Source organism: Panicum virgatum, chromosome 9K (genome assembly GCF_016808335.1).
Source record: "Panicum virgatum strain AP13 chromosome 9K, P.virgatum_v5, whole genome shotgun sequence".
In the NCBI taxonomy this organism is placed as follows: Eukaryota; Viridiplantae; Streptophyta; class Magnoliopsida; order Poales; family Poaceae; genus Panicum; species Panicum virgatum.
In genome coordinates, this window is record NC_053144.1 from 70,998,394 (window position 1) to 71,013,638 (window position 15,245).

Here is a 15,245-nt window from a genome sequence, read left to right on the forward strand (position 1 = left end):
CCAAGGAGCTCCTGGGTGCGGAATGGAGTGACTGGGGGCGGTCGATTTGGCCTGGGCGAGTCGACGGCGAGCGGGCGGAGCGGCAGCGGCGCGGCGCATGGCTGGGGGTGTCGTGGCGGCTCGGGGAGCGGCCTGGGACGCGTGTGGGCGTGGGAGGGCGCCAAGGGGCGGGCCAGGTGGTGTGGAGAGGTTTCCCCGGGTCCATTTGGCCGCGGGCGCGCGGTGGACGATGTCCACCGGCGGCGTACGGCGGGCGGCGCGAACAGAGCAGGCCGGGAAAGAGAGAGATGGAGATAAGGGCATATTTGTGATTTCTGAAATTCCAGGGACCTCTCGGTAAACTAAAATTATCTCCTAATTGGAGGGCTCAATTGGAAAAGTGTTGAATACCACTTTTGCATAACTTTTCAAGATCTACAACTTTTGTGTTATGCAAATTTTCATTTGAAACTCACATTTTGAACTATTGGTACATTTGCATATTTGCACAAAAGGACTTTAGTTTTATTCAGTTTTTGAATTGATTTTTGCTGAAGTTCAATTGAGAACATGTCAATTGAAACACCTCCCATGAGCTAACTAAATTTTTGTGCATATTTTTGAATTAACTTTTGAATAGCTTTTCACCCTTTTTCTTTCTCCTTTCATTTCTTATGCAATAACTGGTCTTTTATTTGAACCCTTCTCTTGAATTATTTTCCCAAATTTTCTTTTAACTTTAACTAAGGTGTATTGATTGGATTTAAAAGTATTGACACCTGAGGTGTCACAAATACTCTAAGGGAAAACTACACGAAACCGTGCGCTTGCGGTATATAAATCGGGGGCGCTAAGGAGTGTCAACAAGCTTTTCTGGCGCCGTTGCCGGAGAACCATCGATTTAAGATCCAATCTTACTAGCATTCGTAAATATTTCTTTTTCTTGATTTTTCTTTTTGACCATTTTAGATCTCTTATTTTTCTGAGCTAACTAAAAAAAGGGATCTATTCCACGAAAATCAATCTAATCTAGAGTTTTCTTTATTTTGCTTTATTTTTCTTTTATGTTTTAGATCTTGTATATTCATCTTTTAGATCTCATATATATTTTTCTTTTTCACTAACCCCTAACAGGAGATGGACGGGAGCCTCTCCAACAAACCCGAAAATTTTGTGGATGATCCAGAAAAAAATTTACAGGCAAAGGAGACGAGAAGCACGATCAAGGAAGCCGGAACTAGTAGATCTAAAAGTTGAAGCCGACGATTCATCGTCTTCACCTCATGCAACTCCACCAACAAGTCCAAAGGAGGCGCCACTTCACCAAGGGATGGCGCTACCGGAGCAGGAGCGTAGGATCGGAGAGCTATGCACTCCGGACCTTCGGGACTTGCCGATCCAAAATCTCGGCAACATCGGAGTTCCATTTGAGATCAAGACTTCAATCATAAGGATGGTGCAAAGCTCGCCCTCCATTGGAAAAGAAGACGCTAATCTACATCTTCAAGCATTCCTCCAACTATGCCGCACCTTCGACATGCAAGGGATGACTCAAGATCAAATAAGAGCGAGGCTCTTTCCGTTCTCTCTACTAGGGAGAGCATTGCAATGGTTTCATTCTCTACCACCGCGCACGGTGCAAAATTGGGAGTCCTTGATGAAAGAATTCATGACGGAGTTCTACTCGCCGGGCAAGACCTAGATTCTGCGCAACAAGATTGTAACATTCGCGCAAGCCCCGACGGAGACTATTGCGGAAGCCTATGAGCGCTTCAACGACTACATCCGCGCCGTACCTCATCACAAGTTCTCAAGGGAGGATGTGGTCTAGAAGTTCTATCAAGGCCTCACTACTGCATCAAGGGGGATCATTGACGCATCGGCGGGAGGTTCTATCATTGAGCTCATGCCTACTCAAGTTTTCAAGCTATTCAAGAAGGTGGCGGACAATGACACATGGGCATCATCGGGGCACCTACAACCACTCCAAGCCGTGGGCGCCGCGAAGAGTGTATTACAAGTGGAACACAAAGAAGTGCTAGAAGGGAAGATCGACTCGCTCATGAGAAGGTTGGATAAGATGGAAGTGGAAAAGAAAGAAGCCCAAGCTATTGATTTGAAGGCGGCCGAAGCAAGGTCTACATGTGAAGAATGTGGAGAGTACGGCCATGTCCAAAAAAAATTGCCCGGAGGAAGCCAAGATGCTCGACTACATGAAGAAGGGAGAATGGATTCCGCCAACCAACTTCCGCTACGGGCAAGGTAGACCCCAATTTAATGCAAGCTCTTCCATACAAAACTCGGTGCCTCTTCGTATACAATTGAAGGAGTTCATGGAGGAGCAAGGCAAGATCAACAAGGACACTGTCACCAAGTTCAAGGCTATGGACAAGATCTTGGAGAACATTGATGGCAAGGTGACGGAGGTCGGGAGCTCTAACCTTCAAGTACTCAACATGATGAAGATGCTAGAGACACAAGTAGCCCAGCTTGCCGGATGCCTATCTAGCAATGAAGGAAAATTGTCCGGGCAACCTTAAAGTCCGGAGACGGCTAAGGCAATTCAAACTCGCTCGGGAAAGGAGACCGAAGAACCCGAACATGCAGCAGGAGCAAGGAAGCCTAAGCCAAGAGTTGAAGTGGAGACCATCATCAAGGGGAAGGCACCTACTCCTATGCCAGAGATAGTCACCGAAGAGCCGGAGTTTGAGCTAGATGATATAGACACAAAGATTCTACCGCCAAGGCCACGATACCACAAAGGTAAACATGAAGATGAGCAATTCAACAAATTTGTTGACATGGTACGCAGGTTGAGTATCAATATGCCGCTCTTGGACGCTCTACAAGTTCCGACGTATTTTCGCTACTTCAAAGACATCATGGGAAACAAGCGCGAGATACCGCCAAGCACCGTCAAGCTAACCGAGGATTGTAGCGCGGCAATCGCTAATGAAGCTCCTAAAAAGAAGAGGGGCCCCGGATGTCCTACCATCCCGTGTTCCATTGGATATCTTATGTTCGAAAGAGCACTTTGTGATCTCGGTGCAAGTGTGAGCGTCATGCCCAAGAATGTGTTCGAGAAGCTATGCTTATCGGAGCCGGAGCCCACCGCCATGTGCCTAGAGTTAGCGGACAATTCCGTTCGCTATCCTTTGGGAATCGCCGAAGACGTGCCCGTGAAGATTGGAGAACACTTACTCCCCGTTGACTTTGTGATTCTCGATATGGGAGAAGGGAGTAAGGCTCCTCTCATACTTGGGAGGCCTTTCCTCAAGACCGCAAGGGCGAACATCGACGTTGGCAAGGGGGAGATAAAGTTCGACATCAATGGCACCACAAGCGAATTCAAGTTTCGTCCACGCTTCGAGGTATGCAACATGATCAATGTCAAATATGTTCCGCCTCACCGCCGTGTCACAGAGGAGAAGCCAAAGAAAGAGGAGCCGAACAAAAAGGAAGAGAAGAAGGAGATAGAAGTCGTCGCATCCATCGCGACAAAGAAGATCGTTGCACCCGTCAAGAAGAAAGCTAAAAGCCCGCCTGTGAAGACCAAAAAGACGACTAACCTAGAAGACAAACCCGCACCACGGATTGTGCGGAAGTGGGTACCCAAGACTGCAGCGCCATCATCGAGCGTTGGTCCGAAGTAAAGAAGAAGAAAGTCTAGCTATAGACTATAAACGAAGCGCTTCGCGGGAGGCAACCCGTTCGTCGAGTCAAGAATAAAGCTGCCGGGAGTTCAACCCGTTCGTCGAGTCAAGAATAAGCTGCCGGGAGGACAACCCGAGAGGTTTTGGTAAGTGAGTCAAGAATTTTGCTACGCAAGGACATGATATACTTTTGAACAATTGGTCGTTCAGTCGAACAATTCGATTTGGATTTTATTCGCTCGGTCATTCCAATGTTATTTCTTATTTTAAACCAATGACATGAGCCATCCTATGATTTATTTGCCTCTTCTTGAGAAAGCCACATCCAAAATTCCATACCCATTTTTGGTGACCGTCCTGTCCATGACGGCCAGACCAAGTTGAGATAAAACACACGAATAGAGCCGCGCTATGTTTATATAATTTGAATTCTTGATGCGTTGGTTCGCGCAAACATAGAGAGAATTTTCAGCTTCATCACCATAGGCTTAGAATTTTTCTAACTTTAATTATTCTTTTTTTTTCAAAAATCTCTCTATCATTTTGGCAAAAATTAGAACCTAAACCCAAGACCCACGGTTGAATTCGAGATTGTTCGCTATCAACTCATGAAAGTGAACGGTTCCGGTGCAATCAAAATTAATGTAGTCGGGAAATATTTTTCGACTTACAAATGTAAAAATGTTTCAATTCCCCTCTAATTATTCACTTAAACTCATTGCATGCTTTGAGTCAATTCTGGAATTTCGAAGTTAGAGGAGGATTAAACATCTAAGCATGATTTGGAAAGGGTTTATGTGCTTGATTAACATTCATTGATCAAAGTGAGTTCACGGGAAAGAGTTGTACTCTCTACCTACCACCACATGCAAATAATTCAAAGGAGGGAGCAGCCATGCATGGGAAGGACATGTGATTTTCAGCAAAGATGGCACCATGTGATGAATGATGAAGCATGGGACAAGGTGAATGACACAAAGTGAAGAAATAATATTGCAAGTGGACATCAAAGGCAAAGGAGTGGTTCACAAGATTTGGACTGTGCAAAGCACCAAAGATGTACTGGACAGAAGTGAATAATTGCACCAGGAAGCCACCAGAGAAAATTGAAGTGGAGGAGAGCCAGGAAACCCCTAGGCCGGCCGGCCTGGCCCCTTTTTAAGCCCTCTGGTGACACCCTTTGATAGGTACACTCCTCATTCAGTTCCTTGCTTATGTTTTTCAAGTTCTTCACCCAGAAACATCAGTTCGAGCTTTGAAAAATTCGTCCACCAAAACCTACTCCAAAAATCTCAGAAAATTCACCACAATTCCTAGTTTGTTCCACTCTTCGATATATTGTTCTCCCGCCGGCAAGAAACCCCCGGTGTGTTTGTTTTTGAGTGTGTGCAGCAAGGAGTCACCATGAGTGGCCTCATGAAGTTCATCGCCGGGAGGAGAAGGACGCGTTCATCAACATCCGACGCATCGCCAAGTTCTTCGCGGAGGCACTCGGTCTCCGAGTCTCCGCGGAGCATGGAGGAAGACAACCCCGCACCGAGGAGCGACATGCTGCTCCTTGGTGGGATGAGAGACCCGAGAAGCTCCTCCATGAGATTCACTGAAGGGATGCCACCTCCTCCACGGCGTTCGACAAGGTCATCCGCACCACCGCCATACAAGCCCAAGAATTCAGAATATGGGTTTACTATCTTGTCGAAGGAAGAAGAAGAAAGGCTCAAGTTCATGAAAGGAAGGCTGCGAGCAAATTATGATTTTGATGATGAAGCATTGGAGAAGTTGGGATTCCATCATGACATCTATGAGCTCTTGGAGAACATCGGTTGGAAATTATTTTCCGACGGTGTCACGGTAGACATGCAAGAAGAGGTGGCTCTGGAGATGTTCATGACACTGGAGAAAACAACGGAAGTGGTGGATGATGAAGAAGTTCTATGTCTGAAATTTCGGCTCAAGAATGAAGAGAAAGTCATCACCTATGGAGAAATAGGGAGTTTACTCGGATTCAAAAGTAATGCATATGAAATGGTGCAAGTTAAAGATGGAGAGCTTGATGAATTTTGGAGAAAGATAGCAAAAGATGTCAACTGCCAAAAGAAAAATATAAGTAATGTGACCCTCCAAATATTCCACTCTTGGTTGAGCAAAAGAATTCTCGGGAGGATGAGAGAATCAAAGGTCACCGACCAAGAATTAAATTGGATGTATGCTGCATTGGTGAAGAAACAAGTGATTGATCCCACCTACATCATGGTTGAAAGGTGGATTTGTGAAGCATCATCCGGTACGGGAGAAGTTGGTTCGGGGTGTTATCTCACAATGATAGCCCGAGCCATGAATCCGAGGTTACGAGTGATCCAAAAATATTATGTCCCGGGAAGAGATATTGGGATTGAACATTTGAGGCAAGGCCATTATATCGGAGGGGATGAAAAGAAGGGATTCACTATTTCTGAGATGGATATTTCCCTTCCCGATCAAAGGCTGAAATTATTTGCAAGAGGGAGGACTGATTGGCGAGTTGAAAATATTGGAAAAAAGGTGAAGAAATAAAAAAGAGGAAGGTTAATTGAAGGAACATCGGCATCGGCACAACAAGAAGACTTGAAAGTAAACCTTCCACCACCAAGTTTCGCTTATTGGAGGAATGAATTTCAAGGTGCATCAAGTGGACAAGGATACCCACAAGGATGGACGAGTCAATGGGAAGGAAACCAAGAACAAGCATGGGGGCATGCTGCGGCGGCACCTCCACCATTTAGCAACTACGGCTACCCACCCTCATCATACCAAGGAGAGATGCCCGACCCGTCATTTGGAGCACAATATTTTGACCTCCCTCAACCGGAACAAGGAATAAGAATCATGGGTGCCTATGCAAGAAGAAACATGGAAGATATAGACGCCATCCGGAGGCACACAACCCAACTAGAAGATGGAACCGCGGGAATTGCATATCAAATGGGACTTCTAGGCATGGCACCACCGGAACAATTTAATGGAGGAGCATTTCAGCAGTATTATGACCAAGGATACAACGGAAGAGCCAATCAAGGAGAGTGATCGATGGCAAGACCATGAATAAAATGCTCGCACGTGTGGTTTGGATTTTTCTATTTCTTTTCATTTATTTTCAGCATGTGTGCAAGCTTGTGTGTGCGTAGCAATTTTTTGTTTTATTTATTTCAACATGTGTGCAATTTGCTTTCTTTTTTTTCATCACCATGATAAATAAATACATCACCCACGCTTCAATGCTATGGTTAGCGATGATGATAGGAAGTTTGTGCCATGTTAAAATATGATGATCATTGCCACTTTGTCTACTTTCTTGTGATTGGTTTATGAATGATTAAACTAATGCTCTCTCTAACATGATCTGAAAATCAATTAAATGCTGGCTAATTCAATTGTGGAGGTTATGATAAATTAAGACCCATATCTTTTATTCTTGCTCTCTTACTTAAGCTTGTCAAGGAAAATTTAATTTGGATTTAATTTAGAGCTAACCTTGTCAATGATACCTTTTGCAATTGCTCTACCCTTCTACAAGCCTAAATGATATATCATAACAAACCATAGAGTAAGAATTATTTTCAGGTGAATTAATTCAGGATTTATCTTCTTTGGTATGAGACTAAGAAGCTGACCATTCCGTATTTTTGCGTACCTCTCTTTTGCTAGCCATTCTATCCATGCATTGTGAGTTTCTATACCGGGAACGTCGCAAACCTCGCTGGATATCCACCCTTAACCAAAAACATCTTTTTGTGAAACACCTCCTTGATCACAACCTATATATTGAGTATATATTTATTTCGACGGCAAAACAGTGGAATCAAGAGCAAAATTCAGTAAAACATAAGCTTGGGAAGCATCAAAGAATTCGCAGAAGAAAAATTCGAAGAAGTGGAGGCCTACAGGAAGTAGGCCGGCCGGCTCAACACCCCTAGGCCGGCCTGCCTGCCCCTTTTCCTCCTCTGTTGGCTTCAATCTTTCACGAGGAGATGCTCCATTGAATTCCAAAGTTGAGTCCAGAGAATTGATAAAGGTTTTGTGCACTCACTCCATCAAGTTATCACCACTTCATTGCTTGAGGACAAGCAACTGTTCAAGCATGGGGGGAGGTGGAGTAAGTGCATTGTGTTGCCAATGGTTCTGAGGAGCAAAAAGAAAGAAAGAAAGAAAAAAAGAGGAAGGTAGATAGAAAAGAAAAAAATGAATGATGGTGAAAAGCTCCTCGGTTCCTTTAGCTTCATTAAACTCCAGGTACTTTGAAGATTACTCTATACTCAATTATTCCAACCATGTGCAATCCGATAACAAGGACTTCAGCTGTGCCTTGGGATCAACCGTTGCCATTTGCACATGTCCACCATCTAAAGTGTGTGTCCCATTCTCTCCCTCTCCATATAGAAATTATTTTCCAATGGTCTTTTTGACGAGTCTCGGTAAATCCATAAGAAGTATTTCTTGTTTTGATAATATCTTGATTATAATATCTTTTGTTAAGACTAACCTTTCCAGAGCTCCAGATAAAGCCTCATACATACATATGAGAGAAAGAAAGGAGAAAGTTCTAGCAAGTTTGAGAGACAAGATGAGCTGAGAGTTTCCATGAGCAAATTGCAATGAGGTTTAAATTATTGATCTTGGTTTAGCATTACTTATGGAACTTACTTTCTTAATTCTGAGACTTGTTTAATTTTGAGAGCATGTGCTTAATAATTGTGGGGAAGCATTTAAGTTGTATCTACCTTCCACATTGAAAAAACTGGTTACAACTTGAACTATTAACTAAAAAATATTTTGTGAGCATTGTGTTTTCTCGTGTATGATCGAGTGCAGGGATTGGACACTGAAAGGCAGCGCTGATTTTTATCAAAGACTTACTCGAGGACGAGCAATGTTTAAGCATGGGGGGAATGTTGGCGCTCCTTAAGTATCCATTTTATCCCCTATTTAACTTTGATAATGGCATGAATTTAATATCAGAATCACTAACCATCCTAACCTCGGCCCAATTATTGGTCGTTTTCACATTTGCACATATATTTTGGAAGTACTTTGTTTTTGCAGGTTTTTGACCAATTTTGGAGCATGAAATGGTGAGGCCCACTATCACACGATGACACGAAGAAAGACGTAGGCCAAAGCCCGAACAAAGGATCGAAGGCCATGATGATTAGAGGCCCGTTCATGCACATCCATCCTCCAATGAAGCCCAAAGGACAAAGCCCACAAGATAAGATCAAGATACTTTGGGGCTAAGCAAAGCAAAGAGATATTTAAGGAAGGATTTTTCATCCTATCATTTTTCTCGAAGAAATCTCGAAGATAACGACGTCTAATGGGGTGCAATCGTGAAAGACATAAACTCTAGAAGATTCCAGGAGACTTGGGGAGAAAGATGAACATGAGACGGCGAAGGAAAGAGCCAGGCCGGCCGGCCTAGGCCCATTGGGCCGGCCAGGCCCAGCCCTTTTTTAGGTCAGTTCGACCTCCCCTTTGACCTAGGGTTCCCTGAGGCTATTTAAAGACCCCTCCCCAAGGTTCACGCAGAGATCAATTCGGGAGACGACGCCAAGGAGCAGAGAAGATAGAGGGACACCTCTCGGAGAGCCGAGGGTCGTGCTAGTTGTCTAGGGTTTGCCCTAGTCGACGTGGGAACCTTGCAAGGAAGACCACGTCGGAGTTTTGGTGCTAGGATCATCAAGATCAAGGTAGGGCCCCGGTTGTGATCTTGTGATGTACAATCATTCATGGTGAAGTTATTTGTGATTCCGAATGTTTAGCGACCATGTTCTCTCTTTCGATTTCGTTCTTTTATTTGGGTTTGCTTCATCCTAGATCTATTATCGAGATAGATCACTTAGCATGATCTTGTAGTCATGGTGGCTAGAGGTTCATGGCGGAACTACCAAAGGGGGTTCGACTTGCTTCAGAGTACTTTTGTCGAAAGGGGTGGCGTCGTGACAGGACGTTGCCACTAAGTAGGTGGGGTATCGAGGGATCGGATTGGAGATTTTGAGTTTAAAGATGATTTTCATTGAGATTCACATCTATCTTACTTCACTACATCTAGCTGGAACTACAACATATGCATGATCTAGGTGATCTCGATTGGTTATCTCTAACTTTCTCTTACTACATTCGGTGTTTGTCATTTTTAGTAGATTAGATTCGTTTTCACCATCTCAACACAAAGGAATCTCTATGCTAGTAGATTGTTTCTTGTCTCTTTGGTTTCGTGGATTGATAAACCTTGGGGGAATACTCTAAGGGAAAAGCTACACGAAACCGTGCGCTTGCGGTATATAAATCGGGGGCGCTAAGGAGCGTCAACAAGCTTTTCTGGCGCCGTTGCCGGGGAACCATCGATTTAAGATCCAATCTTACTAGCATTCGTAAATATTTCTTTTTCTTGATTTTTCTTTTTGACCTTTTTAGATCTTTTATTTTTTCTGAGCTAACTAAAAAAACGGATCTATTCCACGAAAATCAATCTAATCTAGAGTTTTCTTTATTTTTCTTTATTTTTCTTTTATGTTTTATATCTTGTATATTCATCTTTTAGATCTTGTATATATTTTTCTTTTTCACTAACCCCTAACAGGAGATGGACGGGAGCCTCTCCATCAAACCCGAAAATTTTGTGGATGATCCAGAAAAAAATTTACAGGCAAAGGAGACGAGAAGCATGATCAAGGAAGCCGGAACTAGTAGGTCCAAAAGTTGAAGCCGACGATTCATCGTCTTCACCTCAAGCAACTCCACCAACAAGTCCAAAGGAGGCGCCACTTCACCAAGGGACGACGCTACCGGAGCAGGAGCGTACGATCGGAGAGCTATGCACTCCGGACATTCGGGACTTGCCGATCCAAAATCTCGACAACATCAGAGCTCCATTCGAGATCAAGACTTCAATCAGAAGGATGGTGCAAAGCTCGCCCTTCACTGGAAAAGAAGACGCTAATCTACATCTTCAAGCGTTCCTCCAACTATGCCGCACCTTCGACATGCAAGGGATGACTCAAGATCAAATAAGAGCGAGGCTCTTTCCGTTCTCTCTACTAGGGAGAGCGTTGCAATGGTTTCATTCTCTACCACCGCGCACGGTGCAAAATTGGGAGTCCTTGATGAAAGAATTCATGACGGAGTTCTACTCGCCGGGCAAGACCCAGATTCTGCGCAACAAGATTTCAACATTCGCGCAAGCCCCGATGGAGACTATTGCGGAAGCCTATGAGCGCTTCAACGACTACATCCACGCCGTACCTCATCACAAGTTCTCAAGGGAGGATGTGGTCCAGAAGTTCTATCAAGGCCTCACTACTGCATCAAGGGGGATCATTGATGCATCGGCGGGAGGTTCTATCATTGAGCTCACGCCTACTCAAGTTTTCAAGCTATTCAAGAAGGTGGCGGACAATGACGCATGGGCATCATCGGGGCGCCTACAACCACTCCAAGCCGTGGGCACCGCGAAGAGTGTATTACAAGTGGAACGCGAAGAAGTGCTAGAAGGGAAGATCGACTCGCTCATGAGAAGGTTGGAGAAGATGGAAGTGGAAAAGAAAGAAGCCCAAGCTATTGATTTGAAGGCGGCCGAAGCAAGGTCTACATGTGAAGAATGTGGAGAGTACGGCCATGTCCAAAAGAATTGCCCGGAGGAAGCCAAGATGCTCGACTACATGAAGAAGGGAGAATGGATTCCGCCAACCAACTTCCGCTACGGGCAAGGTAGACCCCAATTTAATGCAAGCTCTTCCATACAAAACTCGGTGCCTCTTCGTATACAATTGAAGGAGTTCATGGAGGAGCAAGGCAAGATCAACAAGGACACTGTCACCAAGTTCAAAGCTATGGACAAGATCTTGGAGAACATTGATGGCAATGTGACGCAGGTCGGGAGCTCTAACCTTCAAGTACTCAACATGATGAAGATGCTAGAGACACAAGTAGCCCAGCTTGTCGGACGCCTATCTAGCAATGAAGGAAAATTGCCCGGGCAACCTCAAAGTCCGGAGACGGCTAAGGCAATTCAAACTCGCTCGGGAAAGGAGACCGAAGAACCCGAACATGCAGCAGGAGCAAGGAAGCCTAAGCCAAGAGTTGAAGTGGAGACCATCATCCAGGAGAAGGCACCTACTCCGGATGGCCACCTCCTTTTCCTCGAGGGCTTTGCCCTTTTCCTCGAGGGTATCAGAGAGCATGGCGACGATCGCCTTCTTGTGCCCGAGCTCGGCTTCCTTGCCTTGGTGCTCGGCCTCCTTGTGCTGGAGCTCGGCCTCCTTCTGCTCGAGCGCCGTCCTAACACACTGCAGCTCGGCAGTCTGTGCCTCGGCCTCCTGAGCCTTCTGTTCCGCCGCGGCCCACTGGACGTCGCGCTCGCCGGCGGTCCGTGCCAGCTCTTCCTCTAGCGCCCGCTGACGCGTCCCTAGATCTGTCATCTTGGTGTTGGCGTTGATGTTCTTGAGCACCAAGTCGGCATTGTGCTACCCAAGCTCGAGCATTTGGGAGTATAGCTGGGTCAGCTCGTCGCTCTTTTTGCGCGAAATGTCCCTCAGCCGCTACAAGTGGAAGAGCGTGAATGAAACACACAAAATCAAGGCCAAATACAAACGATTCCAGGGAGAGAGCCACCTACTTGGCTGATCTGGAAATCCGTCGTTCTATGTAGCTCCAAGGCGCGGTCGAGGTGGCCCAGAATCTGAGAGCCGGCCTCGAATTGCGCCTTCCAGACGGCTTCCTCCTCCTGCTCGTTGCAGAGAAACTCCAAGGGGACCCCAAACTGGATGATCGCCCCGTGACGGGGCCCCTCGGACGTCCCCATGTTGAGTACCTCCTCGGAGGCCGACGTGAACTCGGCAATCCGGTCGGCGGCGCTGGCCGCAGCAACCGGGTCGATGTCCCTCAAGTCCCCGAACTCCTTGCTGCTCTCCGGCAGCTGCACCACCGGCACCATGTTCTCCGGCGCCGTTTGCGCTGTCACCGCTGCAACAACACCGTCGTCCTGGGCCCCCGTAGGCTTCGGGACGCAGGTTTCCTCCGCTGCCGGCGCCCTTGGCGCCGACTCCTCCTTCGTGACGCCCTCGACCCCAGCCCTCGGGGGCTCGAGGACGAGGGTCTCCACCTCTATTTGGCTGGCGGGGCACTCCGAGGCGTCCCCACCAGCTCCTTCTCCTGCGACCGGCCGGGCGGCGCTATCCGCGTCACCCCGACCAGCCTCGATTTCGATGTCCGGCCGGGTGGCGTCATTTGCGCCGCCCCGGTCGGCCTCCCCCTCGGCGTCAGCCTGAGCGGCCATTACAGCGCCGCTCTGGCCGGCGTCGCCCCTGCTCTCCGGCACTCGAACCTGTTGGGCCTTCTGGGCCCCTCGAGTCATCGCCTTCTGGAGCTTCGCGGCCTCAGCCACAATGTCCACGACGAGCAGGGGCTGCGGTGCCGTGTGCGGCGTGGCGCGCGCCCCGGTCTTGAGGGCCTTGGTTGGTGCAAGCTGGGCTGCATCCCTGGCGATGGCCCCGGAGCTGGTAATCGGGGAAGAAGCACTAAATTCAGCAGGATTGGGGGTCGATTAAACAAATGCGAAGAATAAAATCAAAATCACTTACCCTGACCGGGCGCTCATGCTGCGCTTGCTCGAGCCGCTCCTTCGGGCCCGCGGCACACTGACGCCTCTCGACGACTGACCCGAGGGCATCGTCCTCGGATCGGCCTGGAGCCTCGAAGCTATCTGCGTGGGCGTCTCCGCACTCACCGCGGACCCGCCACCACCCGTCGACACCGCGGGTGCAGGTGTCCTCCTACCCGTCGCCGGTGGAGACGACCTCTGTCTTGTCACGGGCGTAGACGATCTCCCCCCTCCCGCCGCTGGCGTGGGCGACCTTCATCCCGCCGCTGGCGTGGGCGACCTCCGCCCCGCCCCTACGAGGGGCGGATCCACCAACGACCCCGACGTGAGCCTTGCCTCACCCAGCATCACGGGCACATCCTCGTCGCCAGCCCCTCGATAGACAGGCGGGGAACCCGCGCCAGTCGCCGGCTCGTTGACGTCCGAGAAGTTGATCTCAGCAACCGAGGAGCCCTCCTCCTCCTCGGTGGACACGGGCGTGGCGGGCCACGGCTTTCCCTCCGCGTGTGCAATTTTGCATGCCTTATTGTGCTTTTCCTTCCTCTTCCTCTTCCTGGCGGCGGCCGCCTCCGCTGCGTCCTTTTGCTTCTTCACTGCCTCTGCGTGCAGGCGGCTGACTTCGCGTTCCTCCGGGACCGGAGGCCTCGAGGTGTAGCCCCTGCGGCTCACCCCCTGCGAAACGCAACCAAGTCAGAATCAGGGAGTGGGGAGAGGAGAAGCACAAATCGGCAACGAATTGAAACTGGAACTTACCCCAGAAAGGTACCCCATCTCGGGGTGCATCTTGATCTCCCAGAGATCGTTCGGGTTGTCGGGGAACTCCGCCACTGCGTTCTTCACCCTCTGGGCAGCGAAGTCGCGGGGGAGCAACACGTACGATGTCCTCGAGCCCGCGCTCGAGGCTTCGGGGGTGAGGTCAAAAATCGGCAGGCTCCTCTCCGTGAGAGGAATCACCCTCTGCCAGTGAAAGTTCGCGATGACGGCCGCCGCCATCAACCCCCTCCTCGCTAGATGCCGCAACGCGTTGGTGAGCACCTCGAGCCTGGCCTGATGCGGTGGGGGCGATACCCCCAGTCCCACTTCTCCGGCCTCTCCCGGAGCACCCTGTTGGTGAACGCCGGGAGCCGGTTGCCGAAGTTGCGCAGGTAAAACCACCCTCGGGTCCACCCAGCGTTGTTCGTCGTCATCCTGTTGGGGATGTACAAATTCCTTTGGGTTGGGTGCAAGTGGAGCATCAGACCGCCGGCGCGGGTGAACCTCTTCGGCTGGCCCCCGCACGTTCTCGATGAAAAGCTCGCCGCGGAACAAATGGATCCATAGATCCCAGTGCGCCTCGATCCCTAGATACCCCTTACAGACAGCGATGAAGACCGCCGCCTGCGAGATGGAGTTGGGGCTGAAGTTGTGCAGCTCCACCCCGTAGTACTCGCATAGCGCCCGCATGAATCTGCCGATGGGGACGTCGAATCCCCGCTCGTGGAGTCACACGGGGCTCACGACGTAGCCCTCGGGGGGATTCGGCTCGGTCTCCTCCGGCCGCGGGGGAATCCACGCCGGCCACTCCGAGTTGATGTTCACCGGCAGCAGCCTGTCGGCGACCAGCTGCTCCAATACCGCCGCGGTGGCGGTGGACTTCCCCCACGACAACGGCTCCTGGACATCCGACATCGCTTCGAACCGCTGGGGGATGCGGGAAGGCAAGCTCTACAGTGGCTAAGGTGCGCTCTCGCTCTCTCCTTCTTCCTCCTCTCGCTCTCGGCTATGGGCTCAGGATGCAGGGGAGGCGGAGAAGGCAGGGGAGACGAAGGCAAAGTGGCCAGGTGAGCCCAAACAATACCCCCTTCCCTGTTTTTATCCATCAAGACTGGCGGATTTGCCGCCACAGCCCGAATCCACCGCATTGAATGTGGTAGATTTTGCTGTCGATGACGGCTGAGCCCCACGACCGCGGAGTCTCTCACGCGCGCACTTGGCAATAA